Source organism: Arvicanthis niloticus, chromosome 8, assembly GCF_011762505.2.
Source record: "Arvicanthis niloticus isolate mArvNil1 chromosome 8, mArvNil1.pat.X, whole genome shotgun sequence".
Classification (NCBI taxonomy): domain Eukaryota; kingdom Metazoa; phylum Chordata; class Mammalia; order Rodentia; family Muridae; genus Arvicanthis; species Arvicanthis niloticus.
The window spans coordinates 62,427,309-62,455,213 of NC_047665.1; the positions used below are offsets into that span (position 1 = coordinate 62,427,309).

General features: G+C 43.8%; 1 protein-coding gene and 1 long non-coding RNA gene across 7 annotated transcripts in view; one reads left to right on the plus strand and one right to left on the minus strand.

The window, feature by feature from the left end:
- The window catches only part of Frmd4a (FERM domain containing 4A), a 579,690-nt gene that overhangs the window by 237,658 nt on the left and 314,127 nt on the right, over nt 1-27,905 (minus strand). The window lies entirely within an intron of this gene.
- On the plus strand, nt 8,560-13,934 carry LOC143443212 (uncharacterized). Its single transcript, XR_013111977.1, has 2 exons — nt 8,560-8,845; nt 10,932-13,934. It is a non-coding gene; the product is annotated as an uncharacterized LOC143443212 (long non-coding RNA).

A 27,905-nucleotide genomic window follows, 5' to 3' on the forward strand; every position in this document is an offset into this window, starting at 1 on the left:
GCTACACAGTTCTGTAGAACTCTTCCTAAAATTTTAACTTTCAGACGTAAGTTTTGTTGGAACCAGGTGATGTTGGGGGAGAGAGGCAGTTTGAAGGCAAGTCAGTCAGAAGCTACTTTGCCAGGACAGAAAGTTGATCCTGAAGAGACCAGTGAGTTGCACAAGGACCCAGAGATAAATGGTGGCTAAGGTAAGATTAGACTCTAGCTCACCTGATCCCTGGCTCTGTGCCATTTCCGTCCGTCTTCCATGTTGTGCTGGGTGGCCACAGCCAGTGAGAGCCTGGATTGCTGCCCATTCTTCCTTGATGTTCCCACGGGGCCTTGTTGCATACCCATGTCCCACCCCTTGTGATTCCTCAGTGTTGACCTGTCACCTCTTGTCAAGTGGATTCTTCTTCCCTGCACCTGATCTTAGATCACTGTGCATCTCCCAGTGGAGGTATGTTGGCCTCTTCTTGAAGGAGAAAGACTAAAAACTGGAAAGAGACGCACGAAGGTGAAGGGAGAGGAAAGGGTGAGGCAAACAGCTTCTTTTTGTTGCTAGAGTTGAGGAGAAATAGTTTCTAACTTGAACTGCACTACAGTTTAGGAAATCCTTTTCTCGGGATCCACACATGATCTATGTTCTGTAAAATCCTCAACTTTGCTCTCACTCCCCTGGTGCCCAGCACAGTGTGTGACACACAGAAGTATCTGTCGGTGAGGTGCCTGATGCAGAACTGTTCATATCCTAACACTGTTTGTTTTCCAAGTGAAATGTCTCTAGTTTTCTTTTTTTCTCCCATTTTCCATATGGCACACAGTTCCCAATGTCTCCATGCTCTGGTGATCTCTTATGGGTTCACTATATAGGTCCAGAATGTTCTATTCAGCCTGTGACTTTGCAGATGCTATACTGGGCTGCACATGGAAAAGGGCAGGCAGCTTGACTCATTTCTTCCAGGAACAGGGACTTCATCTCCCCAAGCATCACTCAGGAGCACACTGGCCCTTGTAACTGCTGGTAGCTGGCCACATTCTTGGCTGGTGTTAAGCTTCGATCATGTTTGCCATTTCTGTTTTCTCTTTTTTTCCTCTCCTTCCTTCCTCTCTGGCCCTATCTCTTCATTTTTAAATTTTCTCTTTTTATTTTTTCCCTCTCTTTCTCCCAGTCCTAAATGTACAAACCTCCTGCCTCAACTCTCTTAAAGTCTGGCATGTGCTACCACACCCAGATTCACCATGTATTTTTACTACATATATACATACATACATATATGTGTGTGTATAATTATATATAGTTATATATGTATTATATATATGTATATATAGTTATTTATATAATTAGGTGTTTCTATGTTAAAATTTTTTCTTGAAGTTTGGATATAAGGAGAAATTTTGATTTTCTTTGTTAATATTTGTTGAGCATGACCAAAGTGGTTGTCTCTGGCTCATACCACTTTCCTTAGACAATCTAACACAGAGGGAAATGATCTAGCATCCCTAAAGAATCACGCAAGACAAGGAAGATAGAGAAGGGGACATGGGAGATATGATGGACAACAGAGAAGCTTGTTTCTAAGATCAATAAGCAAAGCAGAATGTTGGGTAAAATACAGAACCATAATCTGTACTCCTCTGTGGGGACATTCCTTATATACATCTCCTATGAAAAATAAAAAAATAAAAAATAAAGAAATAACAGCAGTCAACCAAGGGCTTAGAGAAGGATCAGAACTATTACAAATTAAGACTTCCATGGTAAGATCTAATGCAGTATCACAGAAGGCTGAGGTACTTTAGCTGGTAAACTACTTGTCATGCTAGCATGTAGAGTTGGGTTTGATCCCTAGTAGCCATGTAAAAAACTGGCAGTGGTGATATGTATGCTTGTAAACCCCAGCATTGGGAGGCAGAGACAGCAGGATGCCTGGGGCTCACCACCAGCCAGACCAGCCTAACCAGTGAGCCCTGAGTCCCCGTGAAAAGCCCTGACTTACAAAGCAAAGAGGATGGCTGCTCCTAAGGAAGGAGACCTTGACTTATGGACTCTGTATGTGCGTGTGCACGTGTGAGTATATGTGTACACACACTCACACATGTACTAGTACTACAAAATACTGAAAGCATCTCTTTGCAGTTAATTGAAACTTCATACTAATGAAAAAAATGTAGGCATTTTATGACAAAAACCAAAAGCCAAAAAGCACAGTCTAGGACAACATTAAGGAGGGTGAGAATGTGAAGGATATCTTCTAAGGGTCTCATGGACATGCAAGGCTTCTTTTTTCTTATATCTAAATCTTACGACTGCTAGACCAAGGCACAGAGTCTAGCCTTACAGACCATTAAGCTTCCATCCGAGCCAGCAGAAGTGCAAGCATGCCTCTTTCCAGCATGGGGATGACAGAATGTGAAGAAAATCTCAACTCTTGACAAACTAGAGACATATTTTCTTTATTGATGTTCTAAGCAGCATCTGAATGAGGTTTTGATAACCGGCTGAAAATGTTTCTCTGCTTATTGGAGATGCTGGTTGCTCTTTCATATCTGTTGGTCAACGGTAGAGGCACACAAACTTTGTAGAATGATGCCACTGAAATCTGTGTTAATATAGATAGCTGGGCTTTCAGAGTGCATGCCTTTAATTTCTAATTTATTGCAAGAAAAATAGTTCATCTCTTTGTAGCCCATTTTTATAGGGTTCTCCCTCCTCTGTGTCCTGCTCCAAGAACCATTTCTTAGGTTACTTTTTGTCCAAGCCAGCAAGCAGCACACTGAGTGAGTTGTGTCAAACAACATGAAAGGTCTTATATTGAACATGTATCAGAGAGTGAATACAGTTCCTGCCAAGAAGATGCTGGCCTAGAAGCAACCCTCAGACCATTGTGTGTGGTCCAGGAATACTCAGGAGATGGACAGCATGTGAGCTTAGGAGATTTTCCATGGGAATCTCCTGTTTTATGAAAGAAAGGTAGTCATTCATTTAGGTTGCCACATGGTGGTAGAGAGACATGTATCCCAGTGCCATTGTCTGGGGAAGGGGTTCTGCCACCCAGTTGGGGTCCTTTGTCTGTCTGTTAGTCTCTTCTCACTCACTTGGATCAAGAAAAATGGGATTCTAACTCCCAACGTGATAGGATTAGGAAGTAGGGCATTGAGAGTTGAGTCATGAGAGTGGACCACTTGTGAAATTAGTTCCCTCATGAAAGAGACTCATCCATTCTTCCATGTGAGGACACAGTGAGCAGCTGACCATCCAGTAACCAGGAAGCAGCCCTCATAAACACTGAGTCAGCCTCATGTTGAACTTCCACCTTTCAGAACTATGAACAATAATTCCAGCTGTTTATCAGCCTCCCGGTCTATGCTGTTCTTTCTGCTACAGTTGCATATATGGACTAAAACACTCTTCCATGGAATGAGATCATGAGCCAAAGATGCTTGGGTTATTCTATGTCCCAAAGACCAACGATTCTGTGGCTGTGTTGCTAAAAGGACTTTTTAATTTCTCTTGCTTTCAGGAGCACATTCATGTTAACCGAGCTTTTTCCACTCATGCAATTGTTTTGACATATTTCTGTGCTGTATCTGCTCCACTGAATACATGTCATTGAACTTTTTGCTATGCACAGCTAGACTGGAACCAGTGGTGCTTTGGGAGGTGCTGGTCAAAGGAACACTGGGTCTTTAGTAAAACAGAAAGACTCGTGGCGGCAAATGGTAGGTGCAAAATACTGTCTTGGGGTGACATTTCTGCCGACCTGGAGGATGACCCTTTTATCTCTAGAAAGCATCAAATAACACTTGAGGTCCCAGAGGCTGCACATCTGTGGAGAATAGGAGAAACAACACCAGTGTGGGAAGCCAGGTGGTTCCCACTGTGATTATACAGTTGCCCAAGGGACTTGCAGTCACGGCCCTAGGGAGCCGGCACTCAGTAAGCAGAAAGGGAAGATTGAAAAGGGTGAGTCTAGGCTTGTGTAGAGACAACCAAGAGATTCTGAGGCCAACAAGATCAAAACCACAGTCCTCTCACCAACCCAATGCCTCACTTTTGAAAATTCTACTTCTACCTAAGGTGCTACTTCATTATTTATTATTTTTATAGTTACTGGGGATGGAACTGGGTCCCAACAAATGCTTGACAAATGCTCTACTACTGACATCTATCCCCAGGCCTATGCTGTTCCTTTATGTGTGTGCATGTGCCCACATACATGTATGTGTGTGAGGTACACATGAGTATGTATGTGTGTGCACTTGGATGTGTGGGTATATTGGTACACATGTGTGCATATATGTGGAGCTTAGAGGACAACTTCTGGTGTTAGTCATCAGTTCCAGCCTTTTGTTAGCAACAGGGTCTCTCATTGGCCAGAAACTTCACCAAATGGGCAAGTTTAACTGGTCAGTTAGCTTCCAGGGATCTGACTGTCTCTGCTCCCATTATTCCACTGTGTAATATGCAACATTGTGCACCATCACACCAGGTTGTCTTTAATGTGGGTTCTGAGGATCAAACTCTTGTTATCATACTTGCAATGCAAACTCTTTACTGACTTGAATTTTTTCCTAAACCCCGTGTTACTCCTTTTAATGTGGTAACTGATAAAGGATTGTCTCCTAGGCTTAGATTTTCCTCTAGTTGAGTGGCATGGCATTAGGCCCTTCTACACCCAAGTTGTGTCTCGTGAAGTACCGGGTGACATTCATTATCCTATGTGAGTGAGAACCCCAAGGCCCTCTGCGCATCGGGGCTCATAAATTATGATTTATAGTGGAGATTAATAAAACTGAAATTTATAAAAGGACTTAAAATTAAAATTTAAAACGCTCTTCAATGTGTAAATCCATTTCCAGCTAAAGGATGGGAGAGCAGTTAGCACCACGTGGTTTCAGAATCATTTATCAGGAGGCAAATGACTTCATTGTAAATGTCATAATATGGTATGAGTGAGCACTAATCTCTGCATTCCATCTTTTACTGTTCCGCGTTTAAACATATTCTTGCATTTCCCCCTCTATGCCTAGCTCATCAGTAAAATAGGAAAATGCTTCTGTGATAATGAGATGATTTACGTTCCTTTGTATTCGCGTATATTTGCAGGCCTTTCTGTTCATCCTTCCTGTCAAGCCAGAAAATCAAACAAACTCTGGAAAAGAGACTTTCAGAGGATTCTACACTATGTACTTGCCCCTAAAACAACCCACTACAGATAGTCTCCTAATTTTTAAAGAGCTTCAGTGAAAGACATTGAATATATGCCATCATTAAACCCCCATAATGCTAGAGGTATTCAGAAATCACTCTTGTGGCTTTAATTTGTTACTTTTTGTTTTGTCCTTACAGATTATGGGCAGGTCATTTGGCACAGATATACCCAGCATGGGCCACATTTGCATAGATATACCCAGCAGATGCTATGTTGAATCCTAGTGAAGATTTGAATTGGGCATGGAGGGGTCAACAGGGGTTCTCAATAGGGGGATAAATTCATCTTTTCTTAGTGCCTAGGGGACATGAGGACACACCTGGAGATGTGTTTGGTTACCATCAACTGGAGGGAATGTCTGGCATCTCATGGATAGAGGCTGCTATATATCCTATAGTACATAGGACAATCTCTTTTTTTCCCCAGCAAAGAACTAGATGACTTCAAATGTCAACGGGACTAAAACTGAGAAACTCCAGCTTGGGAGGATGGGGTGGCTACATGGGAAGGCAAGCCCCATGAAATAGCTGTAGGGAATTTGACCCTGGTACAAACCGTGCGGTTCAAATTGTTCAGAATCTCATGGGATTAATCAATGTAAGGTGAGATTAAAAAGAGGAACCAGTCTGGAGATCATTTGGGGTTTGGAACACTGCTCACCACATGATTTTAGTTATATTTTGGATCTCTGTCTTATTTTATCCTGAGATTACCAACCCACTTTGCCTCCCTGTTTCTGAAGGTAACAGCTGGAATGCATTATTTGAGAATTCTAATTCCTCGGGAAACATTTGCACTTGGCCAGCCTAACTCTCAACCTTTGACATGCTTCCCTGGCATAATGCGTGGGCTTTATTTGTAATATAAACTTCTGGATGGTTAGTTCTTGGCTAAGACTTGAGAAACTGCCACATTTCTGAGGGTTGTACTTTCCCAACATTAATGTGAAAGTTTGAAATGTTTTATTTCCTACCCCCGCCCTAGAGAAAAAAGTCTACATGTCAAGGGTCAAGGATATGAAAGTATTCTTAACAGCAAGCATGACTAAATATAGAATGGAACAAAACCCTGGAATTACATTGTGGAGCCAACAACAACATAAATGATCAATGCCTCTATCCTGAGACCATTCTCTCTGACAACTTTGAACTATGTCACAAGGAAGGTCAGTATATAGCCTGTGTAAAATCTGAGTTTTGACAGCCAATGGCTTTTCCCAGATCATCACTTCGGTTAAAAAACAAAGCTCTATGGCCTGATAATTAAAATATTTTGTAAATGATGAAGCGATACACACACTTGGGAGGCTTGGTAAGGGACTAGTTTACAGTTATCTGCCCAAGCAAATGGTGCAGCTCTTTGGTGGCAGTGAATATGCGAACAGGACTAAATGTGTGTTGGGATCCTGTCCTGTCCACTCCGAGCCATTTAGGCTTATGAGTTAGGGAGTGAGGGCCGCCATAGTAGTCCATGTGGTTTTGGAGGAAGCGAAGTTCATGTTGTGTCCTTGCTTTCCTGGGGGGACTCAGAGGAGTGTCAACTGAGACCAAGGTCATAGGTTGACTTCTCTCAGAGGTGGGCAGCCAGACTGCCCTCTTCTCCTTTCCTCTCATCTCCTCTTCTCTCTTCATTTCTTTCCTCCTTCTTCCCTCCATTTTCCCCTCCTCTTCCTCCTCTTCTCCAAACCTTTGTCTTTCTTTCATTATTTCTTTTTTTGATTAAAGTGTGTGTGTATGTGTGTGTGTATGTGTGGGTGTGTTACATATATGTTGTGTGTCTGTCACATATGTGCAGGTGCATGGAGAAGTCAGAAAAAAGTGTGGTATCAGATTCCCTACAGTTGGAATTATAGGTGGTCATGAGCTGCCTGAAGTGCATGCTGGGAATCAAATTTAAGTCTCTGTAAGAGCAGAAAGCACTCTCAGATGCTGAGGCATCTCTCTGGCTCTCTTCCCTCCTGTTTAAGAATATGGCATGTGCTGTAGTGGGAACTGGCAATAATGTGGGTTCTCTCCTCATTTCCATGAGAGGTACTGATTTCAGATTCAAAACACAGGAATCCTTGAATTTAATTTGATACCACATATGCCATCATTTTTGTTGTATTTTTAGAAATGCATGGCCTTGGGTTAAAATTAGATTTCTGCATCATGTCCATTTGTTGTCCTGGAACTATTTCTCTTTGCCAACATCCATGATCGAGTCTAGAACAGGAACAGCTCCATCTCTGGTTCTTCATACCCTTACCTGGTAGATTCTAAAAGGACTGAGGAGACAAAGGATGTCCTAGGTCATGATGGTGTGAGGATGCTGAGAAGAGGAGGGATATGGTTGCTACTTTGAGAACAACAGTGTCAGGATAGGTCTTACTCATTTGGATCCTTTAAGCCAGCTATTTGTGATGGTTAATCTTCATTGTCAACCTGGCTGGATGGAGAGACCTGAGATACAGTGCCAAACCACACATCCTTGGCAATTCTAGAGACTTAAGGAAGAGGGGAACACTTTCCCTGGAAGTGGGCGGTACCACCTCAGCCACCAGGGTCCAAGATAAAACAAAACAGGAACATGGAGGAATCACCTAGGGAACACCTTACTCTCCCTGCCTCCTGGCTACTGTCCAGTGGGCAATTCTGCTCTTCCACCCTCTGCCACAATGCTTTGTTATCACCTGTTTTAGAGAAAATGAAGGCAGTCAACCCCACACTGATATCCCCAAAACTGTGAGCATGAAGAACTCTTTCCTCTTTTGAAATAATTTCTTACAGGCATTCGTCACAACACAAAGCACACTGACCTTCTGCCTCTGTCTCTGGAAGATTACAGCTTGTAAGAGCTACTTAGAGCTTGCTACTCCAAGTTTGCAAACTGTGGGCCAAGGTGGCTGGGCATGTCAGTAAGGACACTGCTGGTCAGAGAGCAGGCTGGGACCAGTCATCTACTCATGATCAGGTAAGGAAGCAGGATGGGAGGATTCTAAGGAATTCACAAGAAGGATGAAAGGGAGATGACAGGTCGTTTGCTGTGTAGTAGGATCAGTTTCCCTTTGGCCTAAAACAGTGCCATCTCTAGAAGGCGTCCATTTGATTGACACACATGGTATACACACACAACCATGGCTGCAAGGCCTGGGGTTTTTCAGAATAGTAGTTCCTGCTCCTTTCCTTATGTGGCCTCTGTAGACATCACTGACAGTTCAAGGCCTCATGGGTCGGAGACAGAACAGAACAGAAGGTCATGAGAAAGGATAGGACAGGAGCACCATGCACTGTTTATCTAGGTGCTTCTGGGGTGCTTGCAGCAGCATGGATGGGTGCCCGGATCCCAGGAAGCACAGAGACTGCTGTTCCAGGTAGTAAGTTTTCATGATCACTTCTCTGTCCTACTGTTGTAGGTCACTCACTCAGAGGACTGCTCTGAGACGGGGTAAATGAGTCAGAAAGTTTCTGATTCAGCTGCAAATGAAACCGGGGAAGGCTCATTAGAGGCAATAGCGAGCTATCCTTCCACGCCTGAAATGTCTTGGCTTCTCTAATATGGCTCCCCACCATGGAGGCCCCTGCACTTCTCATGGGCAGCAGAAAGTAGAGCCACTGAAGACAAACATGAGGAGCAAAAGAAGCCTTCTCCTGAGAGTCCATCTTGAAGGTATCCACCAGTGACTACCAACTATAGCTTTGCCAAAGGCGGGGGGCGGGGGGCGTCAGTAGCCCCCAGCCTGTCTGCATTAGAACAGTGACAGGGTATTGTGGCTTGTGCATTCTTAGATTAGAATGACCAGGAAAGGCATAGAATGACCAGGAAAGGCATACATTATGAACCAGTCTCTTAACACTTGTTTTAAAATAGGATTCTCAATTTCATGGTAACATAGAAAGTCTTCTTCCGGGATGGCAAAGGTTTACCAAAGAAAGCATGTGCGGGCTGGGGAGATGGCTCAGTGAGGAAGAGCATTTGCTGCACAAGCATAAGGACCTAAGTTGGAGTCTCTAGCACCTATGCAAAATCTGGCATGGTTGTAAGCCCCTTATCCCCTGAGCTGAGGTGAGGTGGAGACAGGGGGATCACCAGGGTATGTTGGTCACCAGCCTTAGCAAAAACTAGTGAGCTCTAGATTCAGTGAGAAACCCTGTCTCAAGGGAATAGGCAGAACGATAGAGGGAAGGAAGATACTTGAAGTTCTCCTCTGGCTCCTGTGAACATGTGCGCATTGTCAGACTTTAAAAAGATATATTTTCTGTTTTGATTTTTTAAAAAAGAGAAACAAGGTGTGTGGTTGTTTATATAATAAAATTTCTGCTTCTGTAAGAATGCATGGAATGAATACATGTGGTATATACACCACAAGTAATATATATATATATATATATATATATATATATATATATATATACATACATACATATGTATAATGAATTTTAAGCTGTAGTTTAGTCATTCTAAAAGTATAACTTGTGAGTGTTATTTTTGTGTTCTCTCCTATAGCAAAGATTTAGGGCAATGACACAAAATTCAGATAGAACTTTTGCCGAAAAGTAAGCCCAAATCAAATATTCTCTATTTGTAAATTTAAAGCAAAGAACTCTGCTTAGAAATTTTCATCTCAGCAGTAAATATTGGTGATGGTGTTGGCATGACCCTTGTCCTAGAGTGGTTGGCCTGGGTCAAGCTGAGCCATGCTTACGTTGTGTCACTAGAGCAGGATTTACACAGGTTTGATTCCAGCATCTAGTTACGTTGGCCCCCATTACTGGTATCAGCAAGGGTACCCAAGATACAACCAGGAAACAGATTGATACTGGGGAGGCGGGGACATTAAGCCAAGCAGACTAATGCCAACCCTCGGATAATGGATACCAGGAGAGAAGAAAGGAATTTCTTTCATGGCATGATGAAAACAGTCAAGCTCATGTCTTGAATATTTTCTTGCCAGTAAAATTTTTATCTGGTACCTTAGGCTGAGGCCGAGTCTCTTTATAAGTATGAGTCCAGCTGCTTGGTCTGGTCCTGTAATTTTTCAAAATGCTATAGTGAAGTTTTAATGCATTCCTTTCTTCCCGTTCACTCTCACAGTCCTGGGAAAGAAGCTTCAAACTCGAACGCTATCAAACCCTTTATGAAACTTTTGGGGCTAATTACTCTTGCTGCAAGGCTCGGGATGGTTTTCCCCTCACTTTTTTTTTTCCATTTTAATGCAACACAGTTCAAGTCTCATAAATGCTTAAATATGTAGTCATAAAGCTTAAGGCTTCTCAGGGGCACCACAGTCTACAAATCTGCCAGGCAGGGTTCTGCGGAGGCTCACGTTTGAGCTGCTTCCTGCCTGAGAACAGTTCGTTCTAAGAGCCGGGCCAGGAGACTTCGAGTGTTCCCTGAGAGAAAGCAGCTAATACAGCTCACTTCATTATGTGGCCAGGGTCACTGCAGGAAATCTTGTCACCTCTCCCAGGAGGAGGAGGAGGAAGAGGAAGAGGAGGAGGAGGAAGGAGGAAGGAGAAGGAGAAGGAGAAGGAGAAGGAGAAGGAGAAGGAGAAGGAGAAGGAGAAGAAGAAGAGGAGGAGGAGGAGGAGGAACACACACACACACACACACACACAGAGAGAGAGAGAGAGAGAGAGAGAGAGAGAGAGAGAGAGAGAGAGAGAGAGAGAATGAATTGTGCATTTTGTTGGTGCTCCCTTCTTATCTAGTTAAGTCAGCGACTGATCCTTCATTTCCTTAATTTTTGTTCCAGACTTCCAGGAAGAAACCAGCCCTGGTCAGAGTTAAAAGCCACAGCCTCACCTTCATCTGACTGAAAACAAGGCCATAAAACGGAACCTGAGCATTACACACAGGCCCTTGGCATTGCCCTTTCGGTCTGGGCCGTGAACGTACCATCAAGTGATGAAGTAGATGAGGAATAACTTTGGAACCCCATAACTATAAGTTGGCATTTTAAAATGTACAAAGAAAGTGATACCATTTGCTTCCTACTTGGCCCTGCCTCAGTATGCTGAGCGACAACCAGAAAATTCAAAAGCACAAGTGGATGTCTCAGAGACCCAAGAGCTGGAAGAATACATTCAGTGGGACTTTCTGGGCCCTATCCTAAGTACAAGAGTCCTTGCTGATGAGTGGAAAGCCGAGCTGCAACCAGTAAGCTGAGATGTGATATCTTCCCAGAATACTTATCTCTGTCTCCTGTATCTTGTCAGCAAGTCACGGAGTGTTGGAGAGTCCTGGGAAAGAAGGGAGTATTCTTTTATCCTTGAAAGCATTTCAGGTTCTCCTGGGCAATCGTCACACATTTGTTTTCCTAAGTCATGTGTTGTAACTTGGATTTACTGGACATGTTCCATCCTCTTAGGTTGGTCACCATACAAGCTCTGATGGATGACTACCAGCTGACTTTATAGTGGTCTTTTGCCATGGGAACATAATCCAGTTGTGATTTAGTTGTGTCTTTTTGTTCACTTATCTTTCCTCTAACTTCTGTTCCTTTACTAACATTCTCACCAAATAGCAAACTATTTAATAAGTTAAAAAATCAGTATTTTATACTATATTTGTCTATATTTGTCTTATGAGAAGAAGTGACAAAGTTTGGTGTGCACTAAATGAGGTGAGACAGCCAATCAAGCAAGTTAGCCAGACATTCATTCATTGACGCAGTCACTCGATAATCCACTCATTCTGCCTGTCTATAGTATATGTACTGTGTTGGACATGAAACAATGCCCTCCTTCATGGACCCCATGGCAAAGTCAGGAAGGAGACTGAAGCTAGACAAATGATTGTGAGCAAACTGAGTGCCCACATGAGGAAGCTTGGGAGGTTTCAGAAATGCCTCATGACCTCAGAAGAGATCACCATGAGCTATGTAGGGCTTCAGCGGCAGTCTTTAAATCAGAGTAAGCCTCTGCGATGGGTAGGAACCCCCGCCCCCCCAGGCATGGGAAAGGAAGGGTTGCATTAGCCCTTCCACACCAGGCTTTAGCAACTTCAGGACAAAAGGCAGAGCTGAGATTCTGCGGAGGGCTTGGGGAATGGTAGGCAGAAGGTGGAAGTGGACAGAGGTTCTATGCCAGAAGAAACTCATGGTGTTGGAAATGACAGTCCGGCCATGTGCTCTTCTGTACACCTGCTCTTCCATACTGTCACTGTTTCTAGCTAAACAAAGGACACAGAGGTCTTCTAATGCTCCACATGTCACATGCCTGAAATTATCAGTTTGGATCTAAACTCGGACAGGTGGATTCCAGAGCCTACTTCCTAGAAACCAGTGTACCAGAGTGAGCTAGGAAGGTCTGAGCCGATTACTACCTGTGGTTTATGTTAAGCCTAGAGGATGCTGGGAAGGCTGGATTTAGCCTTCATTAACTGCCCCCAACACACACTGGGGGAGGGTTAAAATCGTAGAAGATGCTGAATTTCCCATTTCCACACAGACACAAGCCTCAGAGCAGCGGTAGAACCCAGGGTTGTTGATCGTAGCATGTCTCAATGCAGAACAGGACAGAAATATAATTTGTTCTATTAGGTCCTGGGCCCCTGTGAGGTTTTTTTGTAAATTTTTTTTTGTTTTTTTGTTTTTCGAGACAGGGTTTCTCTGTGTAGTCCTGGCTGTCCTGGAACTCAATCTGTAGACCAGGCTAGCCTCGAACTCAGAAATCCGCCTGCCTCTGCTTCCCAAGTGCTGGGATTAAAGGCGTGCGTCACCACTGCCCGGCAACCCCTGTGAGGTTTTTGACAGCATTTCTTTGGGTATTTATTGTCTATGTCAACAAGGGTCAACATGAAAAGCTACACTGGCCTTTGTAAATATTTGACCCTGTGCCTGACCACGCTCACAGACTGGTAGAAATGAGAGAGAGAGAGAGAGAGAGAGAGAGAGAGAGAGAGAGAGACAGAGAGACAGAGAGACAGAGAGACAGAGAGAGAGAATTCAGGATCTTCTATGCTATATGGCTCCTACAGCATGACCTTGTAATAAACAAATGTCGTATACTTATGCTGCTGAAATACTTCCCTCAGACAGGTGAGATGGTTTAGAGGGTGAAGAGACTTGCTGCCAGTCATGAGAACTTGAGCTGAATCCCTGGGACTCACACAATGGAAGGAGAGAATCAATTCCTGTGAATTGTCCTATGACGTCCACACAGGTTCTGTGGTATGCTTATGCATGTGCACATGCATGGTTGCATGCACACACAGGCATATGCGTCATAAGTGAATTCATGAAAATTTAAAACATATTGCTTTCAAGCCTATATTCTAACTTAGTTGATCATATGATTGTATTAATAAAGGCTTCTCCGTTCAGACATTTGGTCCTGAGAGATTATCAGGAACCATTAAAGCTTTTTATATTTTAGAGGACAAGTGGCCTGTCCAAACATGGCAAGAGACTGAAGATGAGAACAAGGAGACAAGGCTAGGAGGAGTTGGGGGTGGAGGCTAGGTGGCTCCAAATTCTGGGGAGGACAAGGAAAGAGAGAGAGGAAGAGAACAATTGACTGGATCATTGAAATGTCAGTATGACATTTGCAATAGATGTTCAATTTCCCCTGCAGTGTGGCTGTTTGTTGGCTCTTAGGAATGGAAATGTGCTCTAGTTTGGTACTTGTTGAATATCTTATCAAATGAATACAATTCAAAACATGCCATAGGACGGTATTGGATGCTGATACAATCATTTTTCAAGTCTATTTTGCTTTTCAAATTGATGCACTCAATAAAGCCATGTCTACTCTGAGTGACCAGAACAATGAGGTTGTTGACCTTCAGGGGAATTTGAGAAACTATTGGCATGCTCTATCGATGAAACAAGACAGAGGGAATGGGAGAGTTTTCTGCTTGCATTTGATAAAACCTCACTTTTTAAGAGTGGCTTACTACATGGCAATTTATTTCACGTGGGAATCAGTCCATGATGTTAAGTTGAGTTTCCACTGTGTTTGCATCCCTCTCCCACCTTCCCTGAAAGTTGGGACACACAGCGATAGTCTTAGGAGCTTGTGTCTAGAGCCACACTTAGTCAAAGGAAACTCTCGGAATATTTCATTTTTGTGTCTCTGTACAGTGACGATAAGAACTACTTATTGCCGAGATTTTTCAAAGCTTTGAACTTACATAAGCAAGTTTGTCAGGCTTGGTGGCTTTACTAAACAATACAATGTTAACCTTATCACATGTTTGTAAATCATTCTTCTGTGATAAGGATCCTGTTATAATTCGGATCTGGGGAGTTCTGTCAAGGCCTATGTTAAAGACATGGTACCTAGGGCGATGCTGTTGGGAGATGGTAGGCACTTTGAAAGGAGAGCTTCATGGAAATCTGTGGGCCATGGTGGGAGGGGGTGTCTTTGACAGAGACTGTGCTGCCCTAGTCAGTCCTTTTGCTTCTATGCTTCCTGGACATGATGTGAGTGGCGTTGCTCTTTCTGACGCTCTGCTTTGCTGCCAGCTTGAAGCAATAGGACCAACCATCATGGACCAATCCCAAACAGTAAGCCCAAATAAATCTTTCTGCTCTATAAGTTGACTGTTTCCAGCACTTGTTACAGTACGTAGATACCAAGGTTCAGTGTGGTAGGTGGCATCCTATAGAGTCCAGGCTACAGATACTTCAGCCCGAGCTTTCCATCTCCATACTGGCTCCTAAACTGTGGGGGACTCTCAGCGTCTTGTCTCAGAAGCTATGGGTGTGAGAAACAGCCACTCACATCCGTGAATTTCACCCTTTGGAATGCATGAAGTCATGTGCATATCATCAATAGTCAACACTTCTTGTGACAGATCACAGCCACTCAGGAAAACATTTCTTTAATTAGTGGCATCACAGACTTCATAATGTAGAAACCAATTCCCCAAGAAAGTCTTCAAGTTAATTTAGCCTGACCTTAGTCAGTGTTAAGAATTCTCCTCCAGCCACAGCTGGCCCCATGGAGAAGACAAACATGCACACACCCTAAAATCCTGTCCCAGATGACTGGCTTTAGAAGATGCTGAACTCCCCGACTGGTGTGGGGGCAGGGAAACATGGGACTCTTGCCTTAGCTATGGTGACCAAATGTTACCGATTATTCTTTGTGCTGTTATTTATGGCATTGACTCCGGGGCTGGGTTTAACTTGGGAAAGTGTAGATCTTCACACACAGCTTTTCTGCTGGATTCTGTGCCTTTCACTGAAACGTAACACATTTACTACAGTGGTGATTTAGTGCTGTATAGGCTAGAAAACAAGGTAGACCTGACTTGCTCTCATTCATAGTATCTGGAGTAGTGGAGGAGGGGGAGAAGGGGGAGAAGGAGGAGGGGAAGAAGGGGAGGAGGAGGGGAATGGGGAGAGAAAGAGGGGAGGAGGGGAGGAGGAAGAGGAGGAGGAGGAGGAGGAGGAGGAAGAGGAAACTGTGATATAAATAAAGGCATTATAGGCAGAAAGTGCCAAGGGCTGGGGGCAGAGACGCTTAAGTTCTCCTGGAGGATCTGCCCTGTGGAAGGCTTCCTGCCTTTCCTCTGCTCAGTGCACCCCCTCCTTGCCTAGTGTTTTCCCTCTCTCTTCCTAAAGCAGGTCTCCTTTTGTTTCTGCTTCAGGGCTTCATACCTGCTCTCCTCTTTCTTCTTCTTTTATTCTCAATCAATCCATCCATCCATCCATCCATCTATCCATCAATCAGTCAATTAATTCTACCCTCTTTTGTACACTGCCTTGTGCTTTCCTTCCTCCCTTGGAAGTTTTCTTGGGCAATAGGGAAATAGCTTGGTCAGTAAAGGGGCAAGCATGAGGATCTAACTCTGACCCTGGAATCCATGTTTACAAGAGGTGGGCTTGGTGATACTGGCTTGTAATCCCATTCTTGAAGAGACTGAGAGAGGCAGATACCTGGGATTCCTTGCCAAGTTGGCCTAGAGTACCTGGGGATTTCCATACCAGGGACAAACAATGGCCAAGAGGGGGAAAAGATCGATGGCACCTGAGGCACAACCCTCAGTTTCCCTCGGGCCACCACACATGTGTGCAAACACACCCATGCACACCACATACATAGAACTCGCCATGCTATTTTTCCACATCTGGGCTTGAGCAATGGCGGCATCATGTCAGAAAGTCCCTTCCTGGCAGGTATGCCTTGTTGACTTGTTTACTTAGCATCCTGTTTGTCAAACAGAATGTAAGCCTCCCTTGTATTTGTCAACCATGGGCAAACTAGACCAAGAGTAGAGTGGAACTCAAACACAGAGATTCTAAATACCCACAGAGTGGGAGAATAGGATGAGAACTGACTTTTGGATTTCTCCCTGGATGGGGTAGAGAACCAAAGGGACTAATACTGGAACCCAAAGGACTCAGAGAAGGAGGAGGGAGGGCACAATGACACAGGAGGTTAGACACCAAGGGACCTGAGCACTTCTACTAGGAAAGGTGGTCAAGCCCGGAAACACGGAGGTAGGCAAATCACTGTGGGTGTGATAAATGAATGGTTCTTGGTGAAGGGGAGGGGAGCAGGAGCGGGCCCAGAGACCAAGAGTGTGAAAGCTTGAGGAGTAGGTGGTGAGCAAGTGGGGCCCTGAGAAGGAAACTGCACTGATGCTTAATAAGAAGGGAAAAGGTGTGTTCGTTACGCTTGCATTTCTCATCCCTGGGACAAAACACCTGGCACATACAACTTATGGGGATAATAATTTATCTTAGCTTACACTTTCAATGCTGGGGGAAGGGTGTGGCTGCTAGGCCCCTCTGCCTTGGTTGCTGAATCTGGGTGGGTGGGGCTGGAACCTTACTAACTGCTTTCCCCTCCCCCAGTAACCCACATCTTCCAGCTAGGATCTACCTCTTAAAGGCTCCATAACCTCCCAGAATAGCACCCTCATCTGGGGACACTAGGAACTGGTAAGGAATATTTCGCGTCTAAATCTGAACAGTGACTTATCTTGGAGAAAGAATGCAACAAGTCAAGAGGATGCTTGGTTCAGGACCCGTGGGAAGATGTGAGTTTGAGTGAAGACTCGGAGGAAAAGCACAAAGACTTTGAAGATGAATGGAGAGGATAGTAGACAGAGAAAGCCTCTGAAGCAGGAGACTAGGGGCTACTGGGAACATGTGAAGGCGGTCTTCCAGTCATGTTTGCAAGGGGGACATCCTGATCAATGAGGAAAATGTTAAGGGTGGTTAGAATTTATGAACTGAGAGTTTATGGAGAAGTAGTAGCTAGGACTATCAGTTCTCTTTGCTTCTTTAGGTCTGAAATTTTGTTAACTATCAATATATGTATCTTAAAGGCATAGCTCTGTGGTAGAGTGCTTACTTAGCCTCCATAAAGCTCTGAGAGTCATATGATAAGTGAACAAATGAATGGACGAATAAATAAAGAAGAGCGATGCACAAATAAATACAGGAATACATTTTTTTTTTAAAAAAAAAAGGAGACCAATATGTCTTAAATTAGGAAGTGGCTTGTTTTGGAGCTACATAAATCTGGTATAATTTAATATCTCCAAGATGAGGCAAGTGTGACTTCTTTTTTTCCCTCTCACAATGTGTATCCCTTTTAGCATTTTTTTTTAAGTTTGCAAGACTCATGGTCAAACATAAATAAATAAAAGGGAAACCCAGATACATAAACTCATATACAGACACATACACACATACTCTCTGTCTCTCTTTGTCTCTTTCTTTCTTTCACACACACACACACACACACACACACACACACACACACACCCCAGTCCTTAGTCCATCCATGGATCAGGATCAGAAGTGGATGTGAATGATCTAGCAATGGACCAGGGTGTAAGGCAGACAAGGCAAAGACCAGAAATTAGACCATTTACAACCATCATTTCCCATTATGCTTAGTGGCTCCAGTTATCAAAGTGCTGGGTAAGAGAAACAAGGCAAGAAACCCTCAGGACCATTAGACACCCTGCCCATTTTGCAGTCTGTAGTGATACACAGGTGATACAGGATCTTTCTCAATTGCTCTCCACCTTAGGTTTTGAGACAGGTTTTCTCTCTTTGAACCTGGGGTTCACTGATTGGCTAAACTGATCTACTAGCAAGCCCCACGGATCATCCTGTTTTTATTTCTCCAGCACTGAAATTACAGGAATGTAACTAGCTATTAGACAGATACAGGCGATCCAAATTCAGGTCCTTGTGAATGTGCAACACTGTATAGACTGTGTCATCTCCCCACCTGCCGTTGGCTACCTTTGTGACTTATCATCAACAAAACTCTTAACAGGGTAGTCCCTAGAATATTATCATAGACACATAGGCTTGAGGAATGCCTCAATCCTTTCTGAATGCCCATTTTTGTGGCTGGGTCTTTATACCAACTAAGTTACAGGTTGTACTGTGCCTTTAATTATTGATGCTTTAGATTGTATGTAGGCTAGAAAGAGCAGGATGTCATCCTTAAAAGCAATTTAAATTTCCTTCTAATAAAGGACTCTGATTTCAATTCTTTTAGCCATGGACACAATTTTCTTTTTTAGACAGGTGCCATTTTTCAAATGTCACAAGAACTTAGCAAGTCATGCATCATTCTCAATGGCACAAGAGAAGGTTATCATCTGACTTGATTTTCATAACTGTACCCTTGAATGTTTGTTGGATAGGTGACCCACCATCCTCCTGCCCCAAGTTTCTCAAGTATAAATGTACCATGGAGGAACTGGTAGCTGCAGGGCTGGGGGTGGGGGTTGACAATATCACCCAGATGGAGAAGGTTCCCTTGGACTCCAGACACCTTCACTGGACAGATGAACCAGGACAGTGCCCTGCAGGCTTTCTGCATAGGGCGAGAAACTATCCCTTGAAGTCAGGACTTCAGTTCCCTCCATAATTAAAATCACATTGCAGTACCATTGATGGTGGGGGATAGCAGGTTTATTTGCCAGTGTGGAGCCGGGGCCCTGCTGGGGTCTTTTCGGTTTTAGGATTTCTAGCTTATTACAGGCCCTACCGAGAAGCTGTTTTCCATATGTAGAGATACCCACCCTTCCAGAAAGGCACAGTGTAGGGAGGAGGGGACAGTGATGCTGGGAGGAGAACACTGATGTTCTACACAAAGCAGTGCTCTCAAAGAACACGCCTGTCTTCCTGCTCTCACACAACACGCTTCCAAGTTGGTGATACAAGTAAAAATTGTCCAGGTGGTTTTTATTTTAACCCCTTTCAAATGCATCTTAACACCTGCTGCCAAGATCCTGAGAAGGAAGGCAGGATTCCCAGAGGTGTTTGCAAGATGAGCAAAGGGTCAATAAGGAAATAACTGCCCTTTATCAAGCACACGGAGAGGGTTACAAGATGCACCTATTACTTGACATAGGTAAATTGTACTCAGAACAATCCTATATGAACTTGATTGTAACCCCATGTTCCAAGAAATAAAACCAAAGCTCAACACAACCAATCAGCTTGCTGGGTTCATGCAGCAGGTACATGATGGGGGTGGGACTTGAACCCATATCATTTAGAAGCCGCCTTTGCCAAACAGCATTGACTCCTTGCGTGGGCACACAAGGTAACGAGAAACAAGACGGAGGCCTGATGTCTCTGCTTTCAGTTTGCATCTGTCTCTGTCACACACTCTTGCTTGACTCTGCCTTATCTAATCAGAGTCTATCTAGCTAAGCTGGCTCGTTCCTCCCCTCAACGCAGAAGCAGAGATAAATCATTGTCCTAAATCTGCAGTCACCTTGGTTTCCAGGAACAGCAATATCTCCAAGGACAGAGCCCACCCAACCCAATAGGTATCTACAGGGGCAAGGCTACTCTCTGGAGCGAGTCCTCTTGTAGAAACCAGGCTTGTCCCCTGTCCCACTGATAGCTATCATAACTTCTTAACTAGAGCTGAGCTGAGACAATAGTCTTCGGTCACCCCTTGACCAGGACTGTTTATGTACACCTGTGTTCTTTGTCCCAATTCTTCTTGTAGTTAAACCTAAATCTCACACCGGAACTTTAAAAATGAATGTGGGGTAACTGATGAAATCTCCTCTCTCTGCTTTTTATTACTGTGTCTCTTTAACTGGTGAATTGGGATAGTGGCTGAACCTAGCCTATAGGGGCAATGGAAGCCGAGCCTTTTGCCCTAAAAGTCTCCTTATAGCCATCAACCTGACATTAAATTCACTAGAGCTTGTCTCTGGGACTCATGATAGAAAAAGAATATAACTGTAGCCCATGGTTTTCTTATTTTCCCTGGCGGTATAACACATCATTAACTGATTAGAAGATTCTCCTGTGAGTTTTAAGATACCAAGAACAGGCTTAAATTTTTGAGCAGGACTTTGGGAAACAGCAGGCGGTGGGCTGAGAAACAAAACACAGGGAAGAAAGGGAGTTTTGAACAGTTTTGGAAATGGAGATTCATTCACAATGTGTTCTATATTTAATTCTAACCTTCCCCTGGTCCCCTGCATGGACATTTCCTTGGGCCTGAGACCCGAGTCTCTGCTTGTCTAGAGCATTCTTGTTAAACCACTGGCTTAGGGGTAAGTTGGCTGGGAAACACTGGGTCATGCAAAAGTTGGTTAAGGGCAAAACCAACTCTTTCTTATCCCAGCAGATGACTCTTAGGACAGTACAATGTGCGCATACCTGAGAGAGAGAGAGAGAGAGAGAGAGAGAGAGAGAGAGAGAGAGAGAGAGAGAGAGAGAGAATGTGTGTGTGCTCGCGCATGCGTGTGCAGGTTTGATGGAGATGTCTGTATTCAAGTAAAAAAATAAACAAACAAGCTGACACTTTTAAGAGGCCATGCTTCCTCTCTACTGGTATCTTTTGAATCAGCCTTCTCCTTTTTGGCTAATACTTTAGCATATACAGTGTCCAAGCAAAATGAATAAAGTGTAAACGCTGCTTCCCCAGGAAAGCAGTGTCTTAGGATTTAGAATCTAGCTGGGAACTGAGGACCTTTGGTGTTATGTCTACTTACAATATTTATCCATAGAGCTGGTGAAATCCAGCCTTTTTCTGCCTTCGTTTCCTGACCACATCTGCTGTTGCTTTATTTTTCTGTTTGTTTGTTTGTTTTGGGTTGTTGTTGTTGTTGTTGCTGCTGCTGCTGCTGCTGTTGTGCTGGGGGTACATCCAGAGCCTCGTGCATGCTAAGCAAGTGCTTCACCACTGAGGCACATCCCAGGCATACTCCTCTCCTCATTGTCTTTATTTCCTGCATGCTCCCTCTGCCTCTCTCTGTAAGCCCCCTTAAAAGGTCAGTTGTACAGTGTAACTGTGAACGCTGCATTTAATTTCCACACTCTCTTGTTGCATGCACTGCTTTTCCTCTTTAGAAATCCTCCCCTCCCCCAGAGCCTATATAAATCCGTCAACTTCCTCTCTGAATCTTGTCTGAGCACTGGTTCCTTATTCCTCTGAAGTCCAACTGTAGTTACTGTCATCCTTTCTCTTGACCTCTGTCAGCTAGTGCCATGTGGTACTCCTATGCTCCCCCTACCTACCTAATTAATTTACTCAACTACTTCGAAAGTTGTAGCGAATGCATAGCTTGCCCTTCCATGGCTCTCTCTTTGCATCAGACATTAGTTTGTAATTTAGTAAATGTCGGCTGACTGACTACAAAGCGGTGACCTTTACAACGACAGCTACCTGTTACAGAAGCCTATCGGGGATATAGGAAGACCTTTGCATATGAGATCTCATTACTATAGGATATCCCCGGGGGCAGGGAAAAAAAAAAAAAAAAAAAAAAAAAACTAACCCTGAATCACAATGGAAGAAAACAAAGCAAAGTCACAAGACGATGATCATACAATTTAGTGCTAAGACTGCGATTTGCCCCAGAGCTATTGGATCTCACTACCACACCCTCTGCACTAATCAAAGCATATTAGGATATCTGATGGGAGAGGCAAAGGCAGTGAAAGGAAGCAACTGTGTCTGAAGTTGAGATGAACAAGGCTGTGGACATAGATAGGCAGACAATGCTTGAGAAGAAGGAAATGGCATGGGCTCCATGGGGACAGGTTTACCGTGAGTCAGGAGACCCTCATGCAGGCTGCCCATGACCAGGCATTTATCTAAGGCATTGGGCCTGACCTGATGGAGCTCACAGCCTGCAGACCTAGCCCCATCACTCACGTGCCACTGTGTGATCTTGACTCTGATTTAAAGCACTCTAAAATACTTTTCTCAAGCTTAAAGTTGGACAGTGATGTATCTCCTTTTTAGGTCACCTTGGTACATTTGCAATACACATAGATTGAACATTAAATAAATGTCACCTGCTGTTACCAAGAATGTCTAACTTAGGGCTGAAAGGGCTTGCTTGGTCAGTACAGTGCTTACTACATCTAGAAGTGTAAGGTTCTAAGTTCAAACCCCAGCACTCGTGTACAAAGCTGGCCGTGGAGACTCATGCCTGTAACCCCAGGGTTAGAGATGTAGAGGTTCCCTGGGCATTGCTGGCTAGCCAGTCCAGCTGAATTGGTGCGCTCCAGATTCACTGAGAGACTCTGTCTTAAAAAATAAGGCAGAGAGTGATTGAAGAAGCCACCTGATAATAACCACAGGCTGCCTCATACAGAGTGTAATACAGACACTGAGAGGAAGGGGGATCAGAGAGAGAGAGAGAGAGAGAGAGAGAGAGAGAGAGAGAGAGAGAGAGAGAGAGAGAGGAATGTCTAACAGAGCTAAGCAGTAGACACTTGACTGAAGTTTGCTAGTTCACACACTTCACTAGGAAGGACCCCGTCCATGTCCTTTGGTACTGCACACAGCAGAGAAACAAGGGAAATGCAGAGAGTTTTCAGTGTCAGCAGAGAGCCAACAGCTGATTGTATTTTAAGGATCACTAAATATACCACTGCCCCTACAGGTCAGAAACTCCCCAGTTTCACTGGCTAGGGGAATAGAAGTAAGCCCTGCTGGGAGGTAGTGTGATCTCCAGTCATGAACTGGACATCAATATCACGCCCCCCTCCCCTTAAGGCTCAGGGACCATTGAGAAAGATGGGGGAAGGAGGAAGGAACCAGGGGTCAGGGAACACTTGAGAGAAACATAGTCTTTAGGACACATCAGGACTGTCGTCCTAGCATGCCCAGCAGCTGTGGCTGCACAGGATCAAGCCAGTCAGCAATTTCCCCTGGAGGAAGAGGGACTTACGTCTCTATTTCTGGTTAAGAGCTATTGACAGCTGATAGCTTCTGGCAGAGGGGGAGTAAGTTTTCTGGATGGTTGTGACCTCTGCTTGGGTAACCATGCTCTGGTGGATAAGCCCACACTCATTAGTACATGCACAGTGCAAATTAGACTTAGTGGGTTATAAGCAAAACCAGAAAGAGGACATAAAGTTGAGAGGGAGTAGGGGTGGGTCTGGGAGAAATTAGGGGAAGGAATGGGGGAAAATATAAACATATTGTCTGCATGTACAAAATTCTCAAAGAATTAATATAAATATTATATTAAAAACAGTGAATTTTAAAGCAGGGTGATAGCAAGGGGTCTGGGGAGACAGCTCGGGGAGACAGCTCAGTTGAGGAAGTGATTGATATGGAAGCACAAGTACCTGGATTTGAAACCCCAGGATCCACTTAAATAAGAAAAACCAGGTACAGTGATATGTGCCTGCAATCTTAACACGGAAGAGGAAGAGACAGGAGGATTCCGGGGACTCACTGGCTAGCAAATAAAATTTTGACTTGGTTAGTTCTAGCTTCATTGAGAGGCCTTGTCTCAAACAAACAAACTAGAATGAAAAATGAGGCAGAAAATTCCAGAAATAAGCAGGAGGTAAGGTTTAAATCCTGTGTTGTTCTGAGTGACATGATGACATCTTTCCCTGTCTGGCTTTGCTTTGGCGTGAACATTCATCCTTTTTCAGCATTTCCACGCTGTATATATGCTACCTACTTGTTAGTCTCCAACATGGTACCACAGTGGCCAAGCTCAAGCCAACCTTCTTTTACCTAGCAGTGGTGTAAATGTGCAAGGACAGTGATGCTGCCTGGAAGAAGCTGTAACCTATGTCTGACTGAAAAGGATCGAGAGATATGTTAGGAATGGCAGAAAATACACTTAAGAAACTTTTATTATAGTCTTCTGTTAGAGTTGCTGTATTTTGTTATTAGATGTTGTTATTCATCTTTTACTTTGCCTTGCTATAAATTAAACCTTATCATAGGTATGTATGCATGTATGGATAGGATCAATCTAGCAGATGTAGAGATTGGTACCATCTGTGATTTGAAGCATCCGCTGTGGTCCTCCTGATGAGAGGATACTTATGTATCCCTAACTTACTACCTCCAAAATCCTTTCTCTTAGCCCCAGTCTAAGCTGACTCTCTTGGGTGATCTGACTATGTGGCCACACGCCTGCATGTCCCAACTTGTCTAGCAGTTGGGTGTGGACATGTGACTGAGTTCTGGCCAATGTGAGTAGAAGGTCTGTGCCCACGTGGAGGGCTGATCCATTACCCCCCCCCAACCCCACCCCCGAGGTCCTTCCATTCTCTGTCCTCCCTTGTCAGCAGCATGAAGAAGAAACTTAAGGTGCTAGAAGAGGAGAGTCACAAGAGGATATTGAACGATCTCGTGGAAGGCTGCTTAGCAACCAGAGTAGAAGTTTCTGTTATATTAGTATTGATTCTATGTTATCAGCTGTAGATCTAAAGTTACTCTTAGCTGATTGTAGTGGCACACAATTTTAATCCCAACACTTTTGAGAAAGAGGTAAGTGGACCTCTGTGAGTTCCAGGCCAGGCTGGTCTACATAACTGAGTTCCAGGTCAGCCAGGGATACACAATGATATCCAATGTTTAGAAGTACCAAATAATAAAAATTGATTGTGGATAGTAAAAAAAGCTATTACTAGTAATTTATTTCTTATGCCACAGTTGCTCTTCCATTCTGAACTGTATGCCTTCTCTCAATCTGTTGGCTGCCGCTAGAGAATTCTCTTCTATCTTACATGTCCTGTTTCCATTTTTTCAAAGGGAATTAACATGACATAAAAATAATCACATTGCACAATAATCATTCACTGGAAACCCATCTGGCATGGCAATGAGCTCATACCCTTGAGAACGAAGGAAATTTCCATCTGAGGCTGGATAGTGGCTTCCAAAATTGGCCAGCTGGCTTCCTGAAGGTAAAGCGGTGGGTTAGTACAGTGTTTAGTGGAGTGACCAGTGTCAAAAGTACAGTCAATTTCAACACACATGGTTAAAACACAATATACTCCACCAGGCTTAGATGCTTGTCCTAATGGCTGTCATAGCAGTTTCGGCTGATGTGTGATGTCCCTCTTGTTTAGCTGCCTCTTCTGCCTAGTTAATTCCCACCTCCTTTGCAGACCTCTGCTTCCCTATTATTCCCTTCCTGCAGGCTACCAGGCTCTTTGCCCTTAAAGTGCTGGCCTCCAATGTAACTTTTGCACGAGTCTACAAAATGACACCGTTGAGTGATAAGTGGCTGTCCCATTCCATTGAATGTAAACTCTGCAAGAATGAGAAATCGTATTTGTTTGCCACCCTATCTCCAGAACCTAGCATGTTGCCTGGTACAGGGCGGGTGGTCCTTATTTGTTAGATGAATGAACAAACACATAATACACAAATGAATGAGCAAGGAATGTACATCTAATGAATGGATAAGCCAAGCAGAGAAAGCTGAATATGCCATACCTGGGTTCAATGTAACAGCTAGAAATAGAGTGTAGGAGACTCGACTTTACCTGGCTGATAGCTGTCTTCTTCCAAATTACTTAATTGAAAGAATATTCCAAATAAATGATAGCTTGTATGACTGGTGGAGGCCCTGGAACAAATACCTACAGGGAGGTTGCTGGGCTCCTTCCATAGAGGAGACAGACCACCTTAGAAGCCTGTGCAGAGGTAGGCAGAAGCTGAACAGAGCTAAGATTCTGGTCGGTTTCCAGAGGCTTTGGCAGGGGTTTGGAGTCTGTTGGAGGGACAGTTCTCCACCAAATGAGGAATGGCTGATACCATAACTGGAAGCTAATTTTAAACCTCCAAAGGAAGTGTAATTTTCCCATGAGAATAAAGAAAATGCAATCAAAGAAATGAAACACTTCCCTGCTACCTTAAAAAATGCATTTATGCACAAAGTAAACACTCAGCTATTACAGTGTTTCCAGTAGGCACAAAAGAAGGTCAATTCTAAAATCTAAGAATGAGGGTTTTGCTTTTAGCCCCTATTGAAAGGTCATGAATCCATATTGACATTGGAAAATACTGTTTCGAGAGATAAGGTGCTGGTGGTGGCACACACCTTTAATGCCAGCACTTGAGAGGCAGAGATAGGCTAATCTCTGTGAGTTTGAGGCCAGCCTGGTGTACAGAGCCCTTACAGGACAACCAGGGCTACACAGTGAAACTCTGACTTGGAAACCAGAGAAAAAGAGAGAGAGAAAGAGAGAGAGAGAGAGAGAGAGAGAGAGAGAGAGAGAGAGAGATATGAACGTGCTTATTGGACCAAGAACTGGAATAAACTTGCTGATAGTTTTTCCTTGGTGTAAGCTTCCTGCCCCTTACTCTTTTTATGTAGAGCACATGTTATAGATCAGTGAAGAGAAGGGTAGTTTCAAGCCAAATGTAGGCATTAAATAATACAAAAGCCGCCGCCCTTTGAAAGCCTACATTGCCGTAACGACACGATGAAAGGGGAACAGCGAAAATAGCAAATTGAGAATCAAAGCTGAACTTTGCACATGTGGAAGCATTTGACTGTATCACAGCCTATCCCTTTGGTCCAGATTGCTTGCATTAGTTATTTCAGAAGATACACATGAAGACTGAAAGCCCGTCACACTGGAGAGAAATCGTCTGTCATTCTGGAGAAGAGATGGCCTCAGAACTAATCATTCAGTTGATGGGGCTGAATTTACAAACTCAGGCTAGAAATTCTGCTCTAGAAACATGTTTCCTATTCCAAGAACACAAAATGGATCTCTGTGATGGCAAACTCCAACTGAGGTGGCTAAGGCAGTTTCATGTCTTATCTGGGTTCCCTTACAATCTGTGGGGCTACAGAAGTATAACTAATTGCCAGCTCCTGGCTATATGGTCTAGAAAGAGGCAGTGTTAGCCTTGGGGAAAAACCCAAATGACTATGTAGTAGATTTTTTTAAAAAGGCAAAGGGCTCTCCCAAATTCCCAACCCCTCGGGTGGTTACTATAGCAACCAGGCCCAATTTCCTTCTAGAGGCACAACCTTCACATACCAAAATGCCTTCAAACCGTACTTCCATATTGGGAGATGTGCCCCATGTCTGCCATAGGCCTACACCCTAAGACCAGGCATGTGGCCTCTTGGGTGCTTTTTCAGCAGGCACTAGAAGAAAAATACATGAATATTTATAACTCTTATGAAGGGTATAGTTTCAATGAATAGAGGGCAAGGGGAAAATAACCCTAATCCAATGGCATTTCAATGAAAAAAAAAAATCTCAAGCAATCTAAAACAGATGCCCATATGCCATACATGTGTGTTCTATGTCTTTGAGGCCAGCGCAATTTATGGTGGGCCAATAATTCAGATTGTTCATCTCATTTATTTTATTTTTCTTATAGTTTGAATGACACAGGAAGGGGGAGAGAGAGTGGAGGAGGGAGAGAGGGAGAGAGGGAGGGAGCACAGAGGGATTCGTTTGGAAGCTTACGTTCCATGGGTTCTTATTGCTGGGTATCTCTGGGCTGGTCTCTATCCATGCGCTTATGGAGTCATTACTTCA